The following is a 23463-nucleotide window of genomic DNA, read 5'->3' as shown; positions in this document are numbered from 1 at the left end:
TGCTCATGATATATCCAACTTAAAACAGGAAGAAGAAAGTATTGTACACAATACTACATACCATCATATGTTTTTGTGATAAAAGCACAGTCTATTTGCAAATGTGCATGCTATGAATGCTATTTTACCTAAACAGGGACTTGTCATATCTCGGTTTTAGACTGCATTGACCATGCTCTGGCTGAAATTGAATGCTTCTAGGCTGTGATGGACTATGCCAGGTGTACACATCAAAAAGAACAGACTCTCTCTCTTTTGCCCCTAGTAATACTCCCATCTTTTCTGGATGCAGGCAGCCTTTTTCAAATGCAGATGAGGCATGAGTCTCACCTGCACTCTGGATTATACTGGGACAAGAAGGAAAGTGGAGGAAACCAAGACTGCGGTAGAAATTTGAAAGTGAAAGAGTAGGAAAAAGAACTAGAAACAAGAATTTCCAGAGAGAATGGGGACAGCAGGTCAAGAAAGAAAACAGTTGAAAATCAGTGAGTTATGGTAGATAAAAATAACTGGGAAGAAGATAAAGAAGCCAGAACTGGAAGAGCTGGTACAAAGAGACTAGACATCAAGGGAGACAGATTCACAAATCAGTGAGGTGTGGTGGGTAAAAGTATCTGTAGAGAAGATGAAGTAGTCAGAACTGGAAGAGCTTGCACTGACTTGAATAAAGGCCAAGCAGGGAAGCTTGAGACCCAGCTGGAATGAGAACTCCAGGTTGAAATGAGGAGAAATGGTAAAGGGTTTAAGAAACTGGAAGGGATAGCATGACAGTGGATAGGAAAACAAATTGAGGAAAAGAGGTGAGAGAACTGGGAGTGTCTGGGATGAAAGAGCTGAGAAGTTATGATTAAGATGAAGGGAACTGATTGGAAAGAAAAGCCTGTGCAGATAAGACTCAGGACTGACACACATGAGAAGAGATCAAGATAGAGGGGATCAACCGTGACAGACTGGGACTTCTGATTGCCAACCTTCATTATTGCCATTCTGTCAGAAAGTATAGGTGCAAACAGCATTTTAACTCTTTTAGTGCTTGTTCACATACAGATAAAACACTAGTAAGTATATTAGCTGATTTTTACTGCCTAATGCACATTTTATAACCCATTGACCTCACTTTGATGACAACAGTTCTGGTTTAGACTTCAGTTGACAACACCTAAAGATCCCAGCCTTATCGCTGTGGTAACAGATCATTACCCGGTTCACTTAATGGGAAGCAATCTACTTTGTTTCAGACATGGAAAATGCATACACAAACTTTGAGACTAAAACACTAAACATAGTTATGCTTGGTGGGATGCATCTAACCAACCCTTCATCAAATTACCATACTAATGAAGCTGCGTAGCACCTGCCACAGTGCAGACTTTTAATCTCTGCAGTAAATTTACCTTTCTTCCCTGAAAGATTAAACAAGTGTGAATTGCTTCCCATGCGTTGCAAGAAAACAACTAACACACTGAGTCCATAGGATAGGAACAACCTGCTGCCATATCTTACGTTCCTACTCCGCTGTTCAGACTGCAAGGGTCTCAAGGCCCATGGCAACAGGGATGTTGAAAAGGGTGACATATATGTTGGTGGCATTATACAGAGAGTTGCACGGATGCTCGCAGGACCTGCACATTTATTTCATAGAATTACTGAGTGCCCTCAGTTTTGTTGTAGGCTTCACGTTGTCTGAATAAAACCTAGAAATACATACTTCTGTCACTAATAAAACCATCATTTTAAAGGTACAAAGCTAGTGGGTTTTGCAAGTTTTACAAACAGCAATTCCAAGGTTTAATTCAACTGGTCCAAGCAAAACATCCTGTGTTTTAATTAGAAGGAACGGAGCTATGGGAAGTAGTCTTTTTGAATATGTGTGGGGTCTTCAGCCACTAATGAACAAAGAAAATTAATTTTCCTTTTACTGAGCAAAGTTACTGTTGGAAACCAGAGTAGTAACTGTATTTTATTTTCCAGAATGAAAGAAATCTAAAAACCGAGTGAAGTATCTTACAAATTAACTGACTACAATTTATCTGAATTTCAAAGCAATTTCAAGTCTGTGTAGAGACAACATCGAATAACCTATTCACCAAAATACCGAAGAAAATAAATCACCTTGGTCAAAATCCAAAATCTTCTGCTGTATATGTTACATAGCCACTTCACATAATATTTTTAAACAAATCTGCACAGTGAAGTTAACAACGGTTGTGCCCAGTATCAACTGGATCATTGTCATTTGCAAAGTGGATGAAACTCTCTTATCGTCTGGATCTGTTCCTGGAGAAGTTAGCCTCATTTAGTATCTCCATTTCTCATTTTGAAATAAATAAATAAATAAACTTATTGAAAGATGTCTCTGATACAATGTTGTTGGATACTCCACCAGTCTGAAGGAGTATCTGTAGACACTCAAAAACATTGGGCTATTTGCGTCCACCTGATATCCTATCCCTAAAGTGACATCAATAAGGAAACAGGAAAACAAAAGTTAATCCCAACAACTCTGATTTTGGCAGTGTACTCTCACTGCAGCAGACTTTCATGCATCTTGAAGGGATGTTCTTGGAAAGCAAGAAAAATTAGATGGATAAAATTGAGTGGAATGGACAACAGAAAAGAAATTCAGAGGAGTGAAAAGTGAAGGACGTGAGAAGAATGAAGCTCTGAGAATGCTGAGGCTCATCTGTGTCACACCAGGGTTTTTAACGGTGAAAAGACAGGCATGTGCAGACCTAACATAAAAATGATTGCACTAAATCAGATGAAACTTTCACTTAACCTAGTGTTTCGTCTCCAACAGCAGCCAATCCAAATGCTTGAGGAAAGAACGTAAGAAACTTGGCAAGTATATTCTTCTACTAATGTGCCCTTCTAGCTTTTGGCAGTCAGTATTTAGGGTATTTTGGACAGGGAAGCACTGTATTCAATAGGTCCCCATGGATCTTTTTACTTTCATGAATTTGTTTTAGTCCATTTTGAACCAATTAACTGGGGTGGTTTTTTTGCATTTAATCAATTTGCTTTTTTTTTTACTTCCACAACATCCTTTAGATGTTCCTGCAATAGGCTTCAGCTTTGAAGACTTATGTTCTAGACTGAGGTGGCAACATTTTTCCTTAATTGCGTATAGGACACGTAAGTGCAATTTTTAATCCCTGCTTCACTTTCCCTGTGATATAATAGGACTAATAGTACCTCCTTTCTTCCCAAGGGTGCTGCTGAGTAGATTTAAGAAAAAGTGCTTAATTTGCTACAACAAAAGGCATATAAGAATTTGGATTTCATATACACTGTTTCAAATTACTATACTTTAATCATTGTATATGAACATATATACATGCATACATACATAGATGTGTTGATACACACATCTGCACATGGATGTGGGTGCATATACACACATATCCTACTTTTTCTACGTATCTTCAAATTACATCACTGGGATTCTAATACATATTTTTTATTTGTATTAAAACAAATTACGTGTAAATGTGTAAGAACAAATGGATGAAAACAAATAATCGATATAATACATTATTTGTTGATATTTCATATGGATTTACCAAACACTTCTTTTAAGTCTTAGTTTTCTACATTAAAAAATGTTGGCAGATCATATAGAAGCCAAAGAGTTGGGACTTTTTTCCCCCCTTGGCATAACTGGCTCAAGATATCACTAGTTGTTTCATCCTTATCCTGATTACTACAGATACATGCATCTCTTACAAGAACAATGATATGAAACTCTTTCAAACCCCTTTTCCCAACTGAATGATCCCAGCATTGCTATTCAGTTTGATTAAGCAATTTATCTCTAAACTACTCTTTTAGTATAACAGAACCCTTTGAGTAAATGCTTAATATACCTTATCCTTGAAGGTACAGTATTTTCTGATGAAATAAGCATCCTTTAAAGATATTCACCTCATTAAAAAATACTGTGCTAGCCTTAAGTTATATGCAAAAAAAAAAAAAAAATTAACTTGCTTAACTGAATGCCAGAACTCAAAAAATTTCCCTAAAAGTCCTAAAAATCATACTGTAAATAACCATACTAGAAGAAAACCCTGCCCTCCATAAGATTCTGTAAAGAGAAAATTCCTCTGTTTCAAGAGAAACAAAAAAGTAAGTTTTTAAATTGTAACAAATGGTAAAGTATTATGATATACTATTAATAATTTTCTGATATCAGCTTAAGATTCATTCAAATCGCTCAATGAATTCCTCTCTTACAAATCAGTAATATCTGTTGCATATTTTAAGTCATGTCACCATGAAAACAGAAATAAAACCATATGCTTTTGGCTTGCTCCTAATGCTAACTCATTCAGACAAACGAACATTACTTTGCATTTGCAACAAGTTAAGATGATACAAAAAGTCAGTCATGGCATCCTAATTGATGACTGGTAACTCAATCTCAGTAATATGATTGCTTCTAATATTTATTCTTTTAAATAGTGTAAACTCAGTACTTCTTAATGCTGATTTTTCAATATTTTGCTATTTCTCCTCCTCCCTGGTAAGGTACCTTCTCAGAATCCTCTCCAGCCCTCAGAGCCAGACGTGCTTCTCCGGTTTCCTCAGGCCCAGGCATATTTGACGTGCTTCTCCGGTTTCCTCAGGCCCAGGCACATTTGACGTGCTTTATTAGTTGTTGGGTTGTTTTTTCTGGAAGACCCTAAGTGACAAAGGAATCTTCCATCCTACCTATTGGTTAGGCAGTTCAGATTCAGTGCCAGAGTAGTATGACTATTTGTTTTCCAGGTTGGAACTGATTTGCATTCAGCCCTCTCATGGTAGGGAAAGAGGGCTGGGTCTGTCTGTCTCTGTAAACTGATTATCTCTGCCTGTAAAAAGGCTGGAATGCTTTTCTGAAAAGTGCCATTAGATTTCAATATGCATCTTCAGGTAACCATGTACACAAATGAAAATCTGTATTTAATTTATTGAAAGTTGTCTCATTCCAAGACAGCAATTTCACTTAACATGAGGTGGGAAAAACACCAGAACAAATAATATTGTTCAAGCATGATTAATAACTGGGTCCAAATCAAATAGAGATGAAGCCACACAGCCTCCATCAGATATAAGTCCAATTTCAGTATCTTTTTTAAATGGTCTCTCAAGAATTTGCTGGTTTCATCTCAACTAAATTCCAGCACTTAATAGCAGTATGAATAAATAACGAACATTATATCTGATACTAAATTATAACCTGAATGGAAGATAAGATTATCTTTTGTGATATAATGCCATTATTTTATTTGTAATAAAAAACCTGTATAATTACATATACATATTAGAGCATATATTCTTTTCCATGATTACTGTTTCGCAATATTGCTTCTGTTACCCAAATGCTTATTTGAAATTTAATTTTGAATATGGGCTCTGGTCAGCAATATAATAAAGGAGAATCACAAGATAACACAGGAAGTCATTCTATTTGCCAGTTATGCACCATACTGAAATATCTTTTCGTTTAAAAAAAAGGACAAGAGGAAACGGCTTCAAGTTGTGCCAGAGAAGGTTTAAATTGGATATTAGGAAAAAATTCTTCACTGAAAGGGTTATCAAGCACTGGAACAGGCTGCCCACGGAAGTGGTTGAGTCACCATCCCTAGTGTTATTTAAAAGACGTGTAGATGTGGCTCTTAGGGACATGGTTTAGTGGTGGACTTGCCAGTGTTAGGTTTATGGCTGGACTCAATGATCTTAAAGGTCTTTTCCAACCTAAATGACTCTATGATTCTGTGAAAAAAAAAAAAAAAAAGCTAATCATGAGTAACTACTAGTGACTGTGTCATGTCACTTCCTTGAAACCACAAGGATTTTAGGTCTGTAGCTCTCTGCATACATTTTGTGTTTAGCATAAATATATACTAAATTACCATTAGATGTTGATGGAACAGAAAGATGAGAGAGACAAGAAAGCTTCGTTTCTGAAATCCGTATCAGCTTCAGTAAATATTACATGATGCTGACTGACAACATTTGTAAAGCTGTTGATATATGCTATTATTAAGTATCTGTTTCAATGTGTATGCCTATTAGAATAAGAACTTTATAACACTGTATTAACAAATGTAATATGACACTTGCTTACACACTTTGAGGGCTTAGCTAAATCCATCCATGATATCTAGCTTAATTAATAGTTTTAAAAGCTGTCAAGTCAGGTTTTTTTAATATACCAGAGCTAGATGATGTGTGAAATGACTATTTCTGATACTGCCTTTTTCAAGAGTGTCAAATGGACATGAGGAAGAAGAACTTGTGTCACTAAAACTTTGTACTTCTGGTTTTATGTTAAGCAAGCAGACAAGACTGTACAGCTCTGCAGGACTGCAAGTTTCACACATACAGTTAACAGAAGAGTTTCGTTATGTCCATTTGAATTGCACCAACATATAAACCAGAGCTTCATCTCATCAAGTGGTTACAGTCTCTTCACCTTCACCCAACTACAGCCAAACTGGTCTCTTCTGAGTTTTCATTCATATTCAAAGTAATAGTCCACAAAACGTTTAAAAAGGAAAAAAAAAAAGTCTAATTACAGGTAACATTGGACTAAGACACTAAACTCCTCCAACACACTGCCTTCATAGGGACAGTGCACAGATCTGAAGATTGGTATGTAAATCCTGCTCTAAGTCTTTGGAGGGACAGTAAGACAAAAGGTCAACCACTTAATACCAGATTTTAATTTCATTCAATTTGAAAGCAGTTTCTAAGCCTTTTTCACTTAAATGGTAGGTTTTAAATGCCTATCAGTGGAAAACATGAAACCTAACAGGAGAAAAAGAAACACCTCGAAACCCAAAAAAACCCATCTCCCTGAGTTACTCACTGGCATCCTCTGGAGTTTGTCAAGACCAAAGCTTTGGATTTTATAACATGATATTATTGAATTTTCCTCTATCTACAACCACTTTTCTAGCCTAAGTGGTTTACCAGAGAAATTGCAGTAAAATGGCCAGTTAATTTTTCTTTGCTACATAAAGCTAGCAAGTTGCACATCAATAAAATGATCCAGTATGTTATACTATTTCCAAAAGAATGTTCCATTTAAATAAAAGAGAAGTTGCATTTGCATTAATTTGTTCTCCAAGTGTGGGATTATTATTTTTAAAACAGTTCTATTGTTATTTATACTTGCATTATGGTAACACTCAAGGGCTCTCAAAACAGCTGATTGTACCAGATACAAAAACTGAGAAAAGGCTGCCTTCAGCCAATATTAATTTTACCCATGTAGAAGTTAAATGCCTAGATGGCCCATATCAACTAGGTACTCATGGTGCAAACCAATCCATTGGAATGTATTAATTTTAAAGTTATGCATTTGGTCTGAGCTAATTATCTAGGCTTCCTCTCTAATTAATAGGAAGAGACAGGCACCCTAAGAGGATGATTCATCTCTTCTTAAGATTGGTATAATGAAATGTTGGATGTTATGCTCATGTTCTTTTTCCACAGACTAGAAAGAGAGCCTAAACACCTAGTTTAGACCGTATGTATACAGAAAGAATAAACTTACATGAAATAAAACCCACCTTGATGATGGGTGGCCTGTGTGTGCTCAGCATAACACGCAAAAAAACAACTTTGTGTCATGAACAAGCACTACATTTTTCAATTAGTATAACGTGCTCTACCAGCCTTACTGGTGTAACAGTTTCTTACTCTGTGAGTAATTCCACTGAAATCCGAGAACTAGGGACAACTTTTCATGAGTTTTAGTTGCAAAATTTTGCTCCAAGGGATGCATATAAGTATTTTTCCTTTCCAGATTGTATAGCAACCTGACGAATACTCCATCTTAAATATTTTATTCTTTCATTTCTCTCAAACAAAAGATATTTCATATAAGAGTGATTACATCCAACAGCAAGGATTATTTTATAGAAATATTGATAATTCCGATTGAAGTCAGCTATAGTCAACCCTGTATTTAGGTTACGCTCACAAGTCTGATGAGACAAATAAACTTTATCTCTGACAGAGTTCTGACTGAATAGAAATTACATTCCCCACTGTTAATCAAGCCAGATGATATGTCAAGGAAGGTGTCAGAGGTGACCAACCAACAGACTGTGAGCTCAGCCTGACTGTGGTTCACAGCCTACTCCCTGCTGCCCTCTTGCCTGTGGGCTACACACACACAAGGCAACCAAAACAGCCTGTGACTGGCCAGTCATTACTAGATCCCATTACCTTCTTTCATGAGGTCCTTGTCATAGAAGAAAAAACACTTCAGCTCCTGATATATGACAAGAACAAGTCTGTTAATGTGCACAGGCACTTTCCAGCAATTCACATGGATAGCATACATTTTGGTCATGTCACTGGAATGCACCTACTCACATGCTGAAGTATCACATGTGTTTCCCTGACCCCCATCACACCATGGGGGACACATTCATTCTCATTACGGGACAGTGAGGCACATGTCTATCCTCTCACATAAGGGGTAGGAGAAGAGAAAGTAATGGTGTACTTATCACACAGTGTAGATATACTCAGATCATTTGATGGAGAAAGGGGTACTGCAAACAGCTCTCTTGTTTATCCACAAGGAGCTGTTCCATCTGCCCCACTGCAGACACTGAGAGTGGCTGTATTAGAAGGTATGCAAACTAATCAAGAGGAAATGATTGCATTTGGACTATTACTTACGTCCAACCTTTGCATTCTTTCCCAGAAACACTGTTAGAAAGAACATGTATTAGAAAAAGCATTAGAATATAAGAAAAAAGCATGCCTTCCATGTTTATCAAAACAAAATCTCACTTGTATCTGCATTCAGATTATCTGTTTACCAAACTACTGAAAACAACATTGCTTTTTCATGGTAATGTATTGGATGCAGGTGTCATGTGTTGGCAGCAGGGGGCTGCCTGGGTGACTTCTGTGAGAAGAGACTAAGGGCTGCCCTGTGCCCAACAGAGTCAATTCCAGTCAGCTCTGCAATGGACCCCACTGCAGGACACAGCTGAACCCATCAGCCAAGCTAGTGGCACCTTGGGCAAACATATTTACAGGCAAAAAACACTGGGGGGGAGAAACCCAGAGAGAAGGGTGGTGAGGGGCAGAGACAGAGGAGGAGGAAGAAACATCAAGGCCAGAGTAGTAGGAGTTGCTCCACACTGGAGCAAGTACGTGCCCAAAGGGACTGTGGCTCGTCAAGGGCCCACACCAGAGGATAGGAAAAAACAACAAGCAACAAGGAGTGGCAGAGGGAAATAGCTAAGCACTTACTTCATCCTCCTGTGCCACCCATTGCCTCACTGAAGGGACTGAGTGCAACCTGCAGCAGTAACATGTCAGGAGGAGATGTTTGGAGTGAAGGTGTGAAGTGGAGACTAGGAAGGTGGAGGAGAGGAATCTGAAGTTGAGCCAGGGAAAGTGGGAGGAAAGGCATTTTTCCTGCATATTTAAATGTTTGTCCTTTTTTATTGTTTCCCAGTACCCCAATCAGTAAATCATTATTTATGCTACCTGGAAATTCCCCAAGTCGTTTTGCCCATGACAGTACTTGGTAAGTTATTTCACTGTCTTTATTTCAACACATGAGTCTTCTCACTCCTGTTCCTCCTATTTTCTCCCCCATCTCACTGGGGAGGGGAGGGAAGGAAGTGAGAGAGCAGCTGTGTGGGTGCTTGGCTGGTACCCAGGGCCAACACACCACACTTAAAATGAAATGGAATAAATGGATCCAGGGGCAAATTAATTCCAGTGATTACCATTAGCCAAAAGTTTCTTTGCTGTGATCTAATCCATCCAGATTCTAAATGTCCCTTCCACCAGGGATAGAAATGGAAAAGCTTTTTAAGTAAAAAATAATTCAATTTGAGAACAGCTGACTTATGGTGTTGCTGGTGTAAGCATAAGGCTCACAAGGCATAAAAGAATAGCTTCTCCTTCCTCCTCATTTGCACAAGTAAGAGACATTTAAAATAAGTAAGTGTATCTGCTTATTGAAGACCACTATTTCTTCTCTAGTTTCTAAAACAAAGGAAAATGGGTTTTTTTACTTCTGTCATACAACTAATGTTCAGGGAATATGTCCTCACTCTGCAAATAGTCATGAACATATCTTGTGAAAAACTCTTCGGAATTTTTTTGACAAAATTATTTCTAGTGGGGGAAAAAAAAAGAATTTTTAAAGCAAAGAAAGCTTTTTAAAATATCACAATTTAAAAAAGAAATTCTTGTCCTTTACTTTTACACCTAGAAAAACAGCCTGTTTACCATTTACAAGGTGAAATCAAACCACTTTTGTTGTTCTTTTGGGCAGGAAGATATTTTTACTATGTTATTTTGAACAGGGTTAAAAGATTACCCCCCAAGTCCCCAAATTTTTAAGACCTAATGCAAAATTAGAACAAAGAGAATAGAATTATCCATTCATAATTTTTATTTTGCCCCAATTAACATGGTGAAAAAAAAAGCTTCAGAACTATATATATATAAAAAATAGTAAGACAGTAAGCCATTTTCTAACCAGCTCTAATGCAGAGATACTCCACTAGCATTATTCATTGTAAACACTAAAAGTACAAAATAGCTTTAAAATCAAATATAATTAGTGGAAAAAAGATTTGGTAACAAAAGGCATGGATCATGAAATTAGGAGGTCTTACAAACCAGGAAAATATTACCCTGGAAGAACACTTGTACAATTAGTAAAAGGATTATGAGCTGCATAGTGGTTATATAGGTGCCTGATTGCAAACTACATAGATCAGAATCTTCTAAAAAATGTGCAAGCCAAAGGGCAAAGACATTTAAAAAATAAGGCATATATATTAGCCAACTTTTTGTCCCAATTCCAAAGATTTAATAATTTACAAATTAATAGCTGACTTACTGCCCCATCAAGAAAAAAAAAAAAAAAAAAATTGTGAATATACTTGGTGAAATAGTTGAGGGACAGAATTTAAATATCATAGGATTACAATGAAAGTCTTAAAATGAAAGGTATCTGAAACAGCAAATAATTCTAAGACTAAAAATATCTGCCTACAATACAAGAAGAGGCTAAGTGGGTCCTTAGAGTCTGACAGAAAAAAAGTATCTCAAACAAACAGTGTAGAAATGCATATATTGTATTACAGCAATATAGGAAAAACAGCCATTTGAGCCACAAGGTACCCAGGTTCCTTCTGCCCTGTGTGAGTAGAAAACTCTTGCTCCTTCCCTCCCCTCCCCCTTCCCTCCCCTTACCTTTTTCTCTACTTCTTTCTTTCTCTCTTTCATATGAACTCTAGAAACTTTAAAATTCTTGCTGTTAAATCAGAACACCATCCCTGTGTACACAGGAGCTAAGAGGCAAAATCCCAACATGACAAAATGAATAAAATTTATCATTAGCTCAAGACTATAGTAATTCACTTCATTTTCACCTTATTTTGTATGACATTTCAAGAACATAAATAAGTATAATAAGTATTCCAAAAAGGCATTTTTTTCCATTTTCTTGTGGTACTTTTTTTCTTGTGGTACATCAGTTATTAACTTCCTTTTAGCATTTGAACAGTTTCTCAGTAATAGCTCCGGGGGTCTCATTATCTTTTGGCCTGGACTGGAGCATGCTGCAAGCATGTTTGAAGAGAATAACATGCTTCTTCAATCGTATCAGAATGTCTTTAAATAAGTTATTAAGAAAAGACATTTTCCTTTGCTCTGTGCCTTTAGGTATGACACAACCTTATGTTTTTAAAGGATGCATTCTGTTCATCAGTGAAAAAGAACATACCGCTCCCTCTGTCCAACATGCATTTTTCAGGACTAATACTCTACTGCTTCTATTAGACAACTGCTATAATAGACCACATATCCAGTTGTCTATTATAATAACTGATAAGAATGGGAGACATGACACTTCCTACATAGCTAAGAGCAACTTTTGTAGCTGACTAATACATGTCAACAGCTTCTAATTTTCTTCAGCATAGTTGCCAGTTCTGTCAGCAGTGCAGAATATAAACATCACCCACAAAAAAAAAAAAAAAAGAGGATAAAGTAGCCTTCTAGTTTACTGACTTTGACCTACAATTAAATAAATTTTGTAACACTAGGGATTCCTGCAGAAAGAATGTTCGCATACAACACCATACAACCACCAATCTGGCTAGTTTAAGACAACGTCAGAGGAAAACAGGTCTGTCTGAGCTCTGTGCCCTAAGATTTCCTTATGAGTATGGCTAATCAACCAATTCTTTAGCATGGTAGAAAAAAGATGAGGCCATTTTTACACCATTACCTTTTAATTTAAAAATTTTGTTCAGGATATAAAAAATCCAAGATCATCATCGTTGTGAACTTGATGCAGTTCAAACTCCTATATTCACAGCCCAGAGTGCCACAGCCACAATTCTTGTTAAGGACTTAACAATCCATCTCAAATATCTCGTCTTCCTCCTATGCCTCTTCTCACCCTAAACTAATTTTCTTTCATTCCTCCTCATCCCTAAACTTCCTCTCATACAATCAAGATGCCACTCCACAAACCCTTCTGCAATTCTAATCTTTCTAAACCATGTCCTACCCTGTTCCAAATTCCTTCCTACTCAAGCATCCCGTATTAATGTGCCATCAATCTAAACTCAGACTGAATACCTCTTGGATGCAGCTCCTTGACTCCTTCAATTCTGCTTTCCCAGGTACTGCTATTATCACTACCATTCCACCATTACTACTTTTGATGCTGCTACCTCTCTCTGCTTGCCTCCTCCATGACTTCTCTCTCCACAACATCAGCTCTTCCACCAGCCACCAGTATAGAGTGATTCCTACTGGTGACTATGGCTCTCCTGGTATTACAGCAGCCTCAGCTGCTAGTCTGACAGGGATTTAACACCTAGATACAAGAATGCACTTACTAAAATCCACCTAGAGAGAACCCTAAGGGCAGAAGCAAAAAATACGTTTGAGAGAAAACAGGAAGTATGGAATCCATATTATTAACGAGTCATTACAAAACTGCATAGCAAGCAGTATGTGTGGTCAGATTCTGTTCAACACTTGTTTTGGTTAAATAGGCTTCTCCTCTTTCATCTTCTGTCTTCTTGTCTCAGTGTGGTTGCCCAAATGCAGTCTTTTTGTATAAGCCTGGCAGATACAACCTATTCAGAAGTGATGATTTTTTCCGTACCTTTCCTCTTTCCCTGTTATTCCTTGCCATCCTCTCTATCTCAGTGATTCCTCTTACAGATACTGTCCCCTCAGCAGCTGTGTTTACCCCCAGTTAGCAAGTTGAATGTGTATGAGATTACAAAGGAAGCGATTAGATTTATTTAATATCACTTTAAAAGTCACATTTAAGTCTTGCAGGCTTCCACCTTTGAATCAAACAGATTTTGTCAGATTACATACACTGCACACAAACCAGAGTCACTTCAAAACTACAAGCTTATTTCAGAACCTAACCCCGTCCAAAACTATTTAACAATTCATTTCCATTTGATTCTTGAAACAGACTCCATAATCAAAATTACATATGCTTTTAACATTATTTTTTAAACAACCAGAGCTTAAGTGGTAAGAGAAAAACCACTGTTGCACAGCTGGAAAATGTTCTAGTTCACAAACACCTTGCTTTCTTTTTTGTTCAAAATGCTTTCACAATTCAAGTAAAGCTTACACTCTTTTTAACTCGTTGTAGGCAGGGAATGTTCTACTCCATTGCAATACTTAATAATGAAGTGCGTTTTGTTACAAAATAATTTGCCACTATAGTTGATAGTATCTTACAGACAAAAGCAGACAATATTAGCATCCTTTTTTTTCTTATATAAAATACATTGCATTAAGTTAATGATGAAAAGACAACACTGCATACGTTATTACTTCTCATAATTGCTAAATTCCTGCCATGAGGAATTTGCTTGGAGCTGTGAAAGAATATGAACTCCAACTATACGTGAACTCAAGGCTTACAATGAAACTATATATAAATGACGGATGTTGGGGCAGGAGGGTCATTTTACCTTGCAGCACGGAATTGTTTCAGTTTCTGCCTCTAGTTTTCAAACACAATGGCTGTGCACTTATCTGTAATGGGTACAAAGTCCAGTCATGTGAAATGAAACAGGAGGGTGGAGGGGAAGAAAGAAGGACAACGCTGAAAAAGATAACAACTTCTTATACAACGTTGACACTATTTCTTCATAAGACACTACTTCACTAGCAGGAAACAATCTCAACATGTCTTCATAATGCCTATATACACATGCCTAACCAATACACTTGTCTTAGTTTCTTGCTGAAGATCTGTTAAGCTTTTCAAATGACAGTGACTTTGCACCACATTTTTGGAAAACAAGGGTAGTGCCAGAATCTCAGGAACATTTCTGCCTTCGGTACACAAGGTAAGCATTCCTGCAGACTATCTACATAGCAACTTCTGAGAAAATGCATTAAAACACCTTTTTAAGCATAATTTCAGATCAGTGTTTTTCAAACTTTTCCATTGGAGGCATAGAACTTTGAGATTCTCTCTATATGAATACTGTACACCATAGCCCATCCCAGTTTGCTCACTACACATTCTCTTAGAAACTATATGTGCTCCCAGAAAATGACTGCTCCCAGGAAGTCCAAGGACCCTAATATGAAAAATCATTCATTAATTTTTGAAACGTGCTATTTTATGTGTTAGCCTCCTCACTCCACCCCAATTTATGTATTTTTCACAAGGAAACTTGATCAGGAAGAGAAAGATACAGGTCCAAACATGTGTGACAATCAACGCTAACTAAACTTAACAGAATCCAAGCCTTACATGCTAAATATAAATTTTTACTTTTCTTCCAGGCAAAACACTGAAGCTAACACTGACTGGGAGAAATCAAACTGCATCAATGTTTTTGAACAGCTGTCTAAATGCGAAGTTTAAATTATGTTTTTCTGTGGTTCAAGAAATCAGTACAGCTTGTTCTGAGCTTTTCTCCTGCATTTTTCCTCCAACTACTTTAAAATAATATTGTACTGTAACATCTTTGAAACAATTTTAAATTACCAGCCTTTTCTCTGTCTCACATAAAAATAATAAATGCTAGTTCTACTGTAAACCTTTGAAAAACTCTGCACCTATTGTCTTGCAGTTGTTGAAAGCATTAACGAGTGAAAATAAAGACAATTTTAAAAAATCTTGTCAACCTCCCTAAGCTAAATAACCAGCTAGTTTTTAATCTGTTTGATTAATCATATTTTTAGATAAATCATATTTTAGAAGGTACGGAGAAAAAATCCTTCATATAGACGTAAGAAGCAGTACGAGAGATACAACAGATGAGAACACAGAATCACAGAATCACTAAGGTTGGAAAAGACCTGTAAGATCATCAAGTCCAACCATCAACTAACAAAACCATGCCCATTAAATCGTGTCCCACAATGCCTAGTCCACATGTTCCTTGAACAACTCCAGTGATGGTGACTCCACCACTTCCCTGGGCAGATTATTCCAGTGTCTCACCACTCTCTCAGTAAAGAAATTTTTCCTAATATCCAGCCTAAACCTCCCCTGGTGCAACTTGAGGCCATTTCTCTTGTCCTGTCACTCGTCACTTGGGAGAAGAGACCAACACCCACCTCTCTACAACCTCCTTTCAGGTAATTGTAGAGAGCGATGAGGTCTCCCCTCAGCCTCCTCTTCTCCAGGCTAAACAACCCCAGCTCCCTCAGACGCTCCTCATAAGACTTGTGCTCCAGACCCCTCACCAGCTTCCCTGCCCTTCTCTGGACACCCTCCAGCACATCTATGTCCTTCTTGTAGGGAGGGGCCCAAAACCGAACACAGGATTCGAGGTGCGGCCTCACCAGAGCCGAGTACAGGGGCACGATCACCTCCCTGCTCCTGCTGGCCACACTATTTCTGATACAGGCCAGGATGCTGTTGGCCTTCTTGGCCACCTGGGCACACTGCTGACTCATATTCAGCCGGCTGTCAATCAACACCCCCAGGTCCTTTTCTGCGGGGCAGCTTTCCAGACAATCTTCCCCAAGCCTGTAGCATTGCATGGGGTTGTTGTGACCCAAGTGCAGGACCCGGCACTTGGCCTTGTTGAACCGCATACAGTTGGCCTGAGCCCATCAATCCAGCCTGTCCAGATCCCTCTGCAGAGCCTTCCGACCCTCAAGCACATCAACACTCCCACCCAACTTGGTGTCATCTGCAAACTTGCTGAGGGAGCACTCAATCCCCTCATCCAGATCATCAATAAAGATACTAAACAAGGCCAGCCTGTGGAATAATTGCTGGAGGTAATTTAGGAATTAAATTTATATTAAAGGTACAGCATTGAAGAAATCTTCAGGGTGGAGTGTGGCGAATATGCAAGGAATCCATCCCACAGAAGTTCCCTAGGCAACCTTAGATGTTGGTAACACCAGGGGAGCTTGGTGCGCTGACTCTAAGAGAAACTACACGGAGGGTGGAGTGGAGTGAAGACACCACGGCCAGGCTCTGTGATAAGACGGGAACTGGAAGGTACTATGGAACTGACAAGCTGCATATTTACTACCCTGAGCTGCATATTTACCACCCTGAGCCAACAGTCTGTCATTTTTTGACAAAATACTATCCTTTGGGTGAACTTTGCTCATTATAATCTCATTATAATACCAGAAAAGACACCTCCATCCCAAAGCTACCCACCTCCAAGGTGCGACCACCCCTCACTGAGCTTGCGCTCTGGATTTTTCTTGGTCTATACCTTTAAAAGTAAACGAGAAACTTTTACACCAATTACAATAGAGGTATGTATGACTAGAGTCACTCAAGCTCCACCTGTAAGGACAAATAATATAAAAATGGCTTAAGAGAGGAAGGATGCCAGGGCAGATACCATTGCAGACCACCTCTGACACCTGGGATCAGTCGACGGGCTGAGCCTCTCTTCCCCCCCACAGGGATGCCTTTGGGTAAGATTCGAACACTTGGTTATACCCAGTGCTTCCCTGGGAAACTTAGAAATGTCTATAGAGTTGCTTTATAACTTAACGCGTTTGTAGCCAGGCTATATTACTCATATTCTTGGTATTTGCACATGCATTGCAAGCAGTAATTTTATCACCGGCAATCCAAAAGAACTTGTGTATCTGTTGCTTCAATAAACTGCGCTATTCACTACTCTAGCCGTGAGAGTTCTCATTGAACGCCACCAAATCCCTTAAGTGTGGCCATGCTAGTTCATGGAACGCGACTAGACTGAAAGTGTACGGTGTTACGAGTGTATCCATAATTGTGAGAGTTCAATACATTGAACGCAACTGGACTTGTAACACAGAAAAATTGGGCATCACTCAGAATCTAAGCCTAGCCGCCCCCAGCCCCTCTGATATCTGAGGACAAGCTGGAACGCAAGGGGGTTTATTTTCTGCCAAATTGCCTTGCCCTTTAACGTGACACAGCCCCAAAACTGAGCCCTGGGGGACATCGCTTGTACTGGGCCACCAACTAGATTTGACTCCATTCACCACAACTCTCTGGGCTCGGCCTTCCAGCCAGTTTTTTACCCAGTGAAGAGTGCACCTGTCTGAGCCACGAGTCGCCCCCTTCTCCAGGAGAATACTGTGGGAGACAGTGTCGAAGGCTTTACTAAAGTCCAGGTAGACAACATCCACAGCCTTTCCCTCATCCACTAGGCGGGTCACCTGGTCATAGAAGGAGATCAGGTTGGTCAAGCAGGACCTGCCTTTCATGAACCCGTGCTGGCTGGGCCTGATCCCTTGGTTATCCTGCACGTGCCCTGTGAATGCCCTCAAGATGAACCTCTCCATCATCTTCCCCGTCACCGAGGTCAGGCTGACAGGCCTGTAGTTCCCCGGATCCTCCTTCCAGCCCCTCTTGTAGATTGGCATCACGCTGGCAAGCCTCCAGTCATCTGGGACCTCTCCTGTTTAACCAGGACTCTTGATACATGATGGAGAGTGGCTTGGCAAGCTCCTCCACCAGCTCCCTGGGTACCCTTGGGTGGATGCCATCAGGCCCCATAGACTTGTGAGTGTCCAGGTGGCATAGCAGGTCATTAAGTGCTTCCTCCTGGATCACGGGGAGTTTGTTCTGCTCTCCATCCTTGTCTTCCAGCTCAGGGAGGTTGAATACCCTGAGGATAACTGGTCTGGCTATTAAAGACTGAGGCAAAGAAGGCATTAAGTACCTCAGCCTGTTCCTCATCCTTTGTGACGATGTTCCCCCCCAGTAAAGGATGGAGATTCTCCTTGTCTCTCTTTTTGTTGTTAATGTATTTATAGAAGCATTTTTTTTTGTCCCTCATGACCGTGGCCAGATTGAGCTCTAGCTGGGCTTCTGCCTTTCTAATTCCCTCTCTGCATGACCTAACGAGGTCCTTGTATTCTTCTTCAGTTGCAGAGTTGCAACATCCATTGGCAAAACACAAAAACATTCATACTTCACCACGTTTTTTATGTACATACACTGCAACTCTTTGGAAATGTACAATAATAACTATTTACTTACAATAAATTTTATTAAAACAAATTAATATTAAGCAACATTAATTCAAAAGCTTGTGATTGTGTAAATTAGAAGAAAACAGTGATAAAACAAGGATATGTATGCCAAAATATAGATGGATTGAATGAAAAGCAGACTTGTCTTCGCTAATTAGTGTGACAATTCAAGGCATTTGATGTGGAAACCCAAAATGCAGCATAAAAAGATCTACTAATTCTAACTAAAACAGTATGCAAGAAATTACGATGAGATGATGAGTAAAAAACCAAACATCCTCCCCCTTCCTATCCAAACATAAGCACTGAATGAAGACTGAACAGAGGGTTTTTCTTTGTTTGGGTTTATTCTCCATTTTTAATTAGAAATCACTAAAGGGTGCTAAAGTGACAGCTACTCAATGACTTCAAAGCATAAGTAGGACTGAAAATTGAAATGCTAACAGGGAGGCTGTATTTAGGCTACGGTAAATAGGGTACTACATTACCCAGTAATGTATTCTCCAATGATATGGAACAGATCTATGTTGTTTAATGGATTGTATTATCTGTTTTGATCAATAGGCATTTTTGTGTTTTGTTTTTTTTCCACATGGATATGAACACAGAATCCACTTTGTTTTTTCTTTCATAATTCTTAGAAACGTTGTTTTTCTAAGATCCTTTGGTCTTCTGGTCACCAAGTAGGAGACAGTGTCTACTCATTTATGTATGAACATTCATATGTATAACGAAAGTTCAACTCGTCGAATTGGTAATAGAAATTATTTTTTAAATAGTGTTTGGGAAGAAAAAGAGATAGAAGGATGCATGACTGGATTTATTGGAATCTAGTGGAAGAGCAGAGCTGCAGTGAGGCAGACCTTTTGTCTCAGTTCATCAAAATTTCTCTGCCAAAGCTTCCAAAGTTTAGGATCAAACTTAATCACATCACAAATTGTTCATCTACCAGGTACAGTACACACATCTTTATAAAATCAAAACATGATAAAGCACACTGCTGTCTTAGACTGGCTGAATGTTGGTGCACATCTAAATGCTTATGCTTCCACACACATCTAATACAAACTTGTATTTAACAGGAATTCAAATGAAATAGACCAATAACAAAGCTAAAAATGGAACAAAGGGTATTTGTTAACTTCTTTTATAGCAAAACCTAAGGAACTTAGCTAATTTCAGAAGCTATTTTTGAAACTCACACATATCCAGAATTAAAAGATACAGCTCTGCTGTTCCTAAGGACTTTGTACATACAAACTGGATTATTGGCTGTTAGACGATATTTATTCAGCAACAAATCTGCAGTGAAAAAAGATGTTTAAACTTCATTCATTCTTTGGCTTAGTCCAAAGACACATGACAAGTTTCACTGTAAAAATTCTGCAGCCATGTAGTTATCCTGAAGGACTTAGGGGAATCATGATATGAACTTGTGAAATCTGTGGATTGCAGAGGACTTTGTGTAGTTCTGAGGAAGTCACAATGGCTTTTATGTATGGAACTCAGTGACGTGGTCTAATGATTTTTGTATTTTTTTTTCACGGTTGTGCTAACTTTAGTTAAGAGTTACATACAGGAGTTTAGCTGGAGGAATGTATCAGCTATGCCATGTAAGAATAAAGATCCAGGTTTTGGAGTCGCTATAGCCATAGTTTCTGACTATCAAATAATACTTGGCTAAGCTACCTCACGCCACAAAAAGAACAGGATCTTTAAAGACAGATGGGCTTGAACAGACAGGAAAAATATATTTCATTGGATCTACTAGATAGATAATCTATTTTACTGTATTTCCTGGATATGACGAAGTCAGAAAAAGCAGATGAACATGCAGGTTCCCACCCTTTGTCAGGTCCTTCAAAAAGCAACAATCAGCCAGCTAAATAGATTAAAAAATTGCAAGTGGGTAAGGGTTTACTCTATTTCCACCAATTTTAAAAAGCTTTAGTGCAGACACCACCCCCGAAGAGGCTGGTAGAGGTTCAGTGACAAGAGTGCCATCTACTGAGTGAAGCTCAATGCTTACCGAAGCACCTAGGCTTTCCTCCAAGCTCTGCAAGTCAAGAATGCAGCCTAAACCTACGTCATTTCATGACCACAACACAAGGAGGCTAGTCTCTGGATGGCACATCCTACTTGATTAGGATATACAGCCATCTTAATATTAGAAGTCTTGTTAATAGCTTTGGGAAAATTGCGTTAGTCTAATTTTTCCAGATGAGGGCATAATTGTTGGCCTAAAAAGGAGAAAGCAGTGAAAAACAGATTATGGAGCCAGGCTGTCAAACATGGTCATTAATATAATACTCATTCCTTATTGCTTGTGGCAGCCACTGGTCTAAATGTCACATACAACAATCCATTCTGTAACACAGCTTCTTGCAGACAGCTGCCTCATCAGGCTTGCAAGATAAAAAATTTTTCATACTTAAAAATGCAGAAAAATCTTTCAAACTGTATGAGAAGGTATGAACGCTTTTCATGGGCTGGATATGTTGCCACTGATCTCTTTCAGTGAAGTATAATGTTGACTATTCTTAATTAATGAGGATACAGCTAGAAGTGATCCATAAAGAAAATTTTAAATTGGACAAGCGGCAACAAAAGTTTTCAGCTTTTGGCTTGGTACAAAATGGGGAACAACCTGATCAAGCAGCAATAGTAAAAAATTATTTGTAAGAATTACAAATCATTCATTAGTGAACAAAATAAAAGTATGGCAAAAACAGTAATTCAGTTCTTATGTTAATTCAACAGAATTTTGTATCTGGGACTAAGAAGGCAGTCTGTTAGTAGAAGATGGCCTTTCTATTTGTCACTTATAAAACCTGCGGCTACAAAAATTTACCTGAGTGCTGGACTTCTCAAAGGATACAGAAAAACTAGAATCCTGAAGAGCAATCAAAATGCTAAAAGCTTCAGAAAGCATAACTTATGAGGAAAGGTTAAAGGAATGAAGTTTGTTAAATAAATAAAAAAGTAGAGGAAGAACATGGGATATCCTAATAGAGCAATGAGAAAATTTTAGGCATGTCTGGACAGACATTTTAAGCATATACAATTCTGTCTCAATACAAAGAATTCATCTAGATCTTGAACATCTCTTGTGGTCTTACCTATGCGTAAGCACATGAAATGGCAATTTAGGAATCTTTCAGTCCTCCAGTGTCACTGTGAGCAATCATTCACCTCACAGAACCCAAAGTGAAATGTTTGAGATGCACTTAGTAGGTGGAGCTAGCTGGCTTGGGGCGGGGGGGGGGGGGGAAATCAGGTTCTCACTGGCTTGCCAGCACTGGGACTAGAATGCTTCATTTTAGGTATCCCTAATATCTAACTGTATCAGTATTTACAAGTGGTGTTTCTTGGTTTACAAATGTTTCATGAAAACAAGTATCTGTTACTGATATTCTGCTAAGAAAATTCTAGTTCAAAGTATGAAATAAGAAATAAGGCTACATTATTTTCTCATACATTTTGTTACAACACACTGAACCTAATTCCTCAAGGCATGTAAACATATGCTTAACTTAAAGTAGGTGGACAACCTAATGAAGGGACTATTTCCTCACCCAAAAATTAGTCAGTGCCCTACATGCTAGTGCTCACAAAGCATATTTGACATTGGCTGTCCACAACAGCATGTTCTGGAGCATGCTACCTACCAGTGCATGTTTGCGTGTCTGCACATGTAGGGAGGAAGACAGGGCAGCAGCTTCAGGAGGGAAAAGAGGAATTTCCCAAAGGGAATTATGACTTAGTTGGGAGGTACACCAACTCCTGCAGCCAAGGAAAAGTCCTAACTCCCCTAGTCAAGAACAGCCTATATATCTAACTCAGCTGCAACAGGGACTTAAGAAGCAGCTGGTTAACTCTACTTGGCACTGCCCTCTCTCCTGTCCCTTCCCACCATTTCTGCTTCCTGATCAGAGTTGCTACTTCATATGTTCCAGTATAGCGTTATGGCTTCTCTGGCTAGACACTCAGACTGCTAGAATCACTGCAAAAACATGAAAGTTGTGGTACTGTACAATAGTTGGACTCCAACAGTCTCCCTGCACTACCTAGGCTGATTGCATGTTTACCCTGATCATGTAGACATTCTGGGCTGAGTGTCAGCGAGCTCATTTATCTCTGCTTGACTCTTCTGGGTACATACAAAATTGTAAGGGCATGCACCCACAAAATGGGCAGCATGTCTGAGCTCTGCAGATTCAACTCTCCAGCTTGTTGCATGCCGAGTGGAGAACATGCATATAAAACCTGAATCTGGAGCATTACAGATCAGTGGCTTAGAGACCTTGTGACGCAGAGAATCACAATTCCTTCTCTCTCTTTTGCATCTGAAGATATAATTACTGCAGCTTTTGAAAAAGTTGAGCTTAGGAACACAAGACTGAAAGGGACCACTGGAAGGGTGACTGCATTCAGTTCTGCTCTTATTGCCAGCCACAAAGTGATAGATGTCTTGCTCAGGAAGGTTCACAGAACATGTATTCCACATGGCATTACAAATACAAAAATTTACCTATAATCTGTAACAATTGAACTGTAGTTAAACAAAAAAAATATAGCCATAAAATTCACATGCAGACAAGAAAACCAAAAGCATAAACAGTATTTTAGGCTCCTGCAATAACTGAAAGTTAGTTAAATAAAGTTGCAAATGATCCTCCAGAGGAAGCCCACATCACACAGGAAAACCAAACCAAGATACAACACTTCAGATCTTTTCTGGGGATGCATTCCCTTCTGCCCTAATCTTTCTGATAGTTTAAGGCTAAGGAGGACCCACCCACTAAGCACTTCAGGATTTCAATTACAATGACACTGCTGATCACCTGAACACTTTGCCTGTGTGCAGCCAGTATTTTACTGGAAGAACAAAAATGATGTTAAAAAGCTAATTCACAAGCCATAGAGAAGAGAAAATGATTCTCACTGACTTTAATGGAAACGAAAAAAGGCTCTGAG

The 23463-nt window shown here is 38.7% G+C and overlaps 1 protein-coding gene across 1 annotated transcript in view; it reads right to left on the bottom strand.

Moving 5' to 3' along the window:
* Positions 1-23463, bottom strand: part of STS (steroid sulfatase) — a 115142-nt gene that overhangs the window by 87544 nt on the left and 4135 nt on the right. The window lies entirely within an intron of this gene.

The sequence above is a fragment of the Gavia stellata genome, chromosome 1, assembly GCF_030936135.1.
Source record: "Gavia stellata isolate bGavSte3 chromosome 1, bGavSte3.hap2, whole genome shotgun sequence".
Taxonomy (NCBI): Eukaryota; Metazoa; Chordata; class Aves; order Gaviiformes; family Gaviidae; genus Gavia; species Gavia stellata.
Note: the sequence above shows the minus strand (reverse complement) of the source record. Positions and strands in the feature narration are given on the sequence as shown.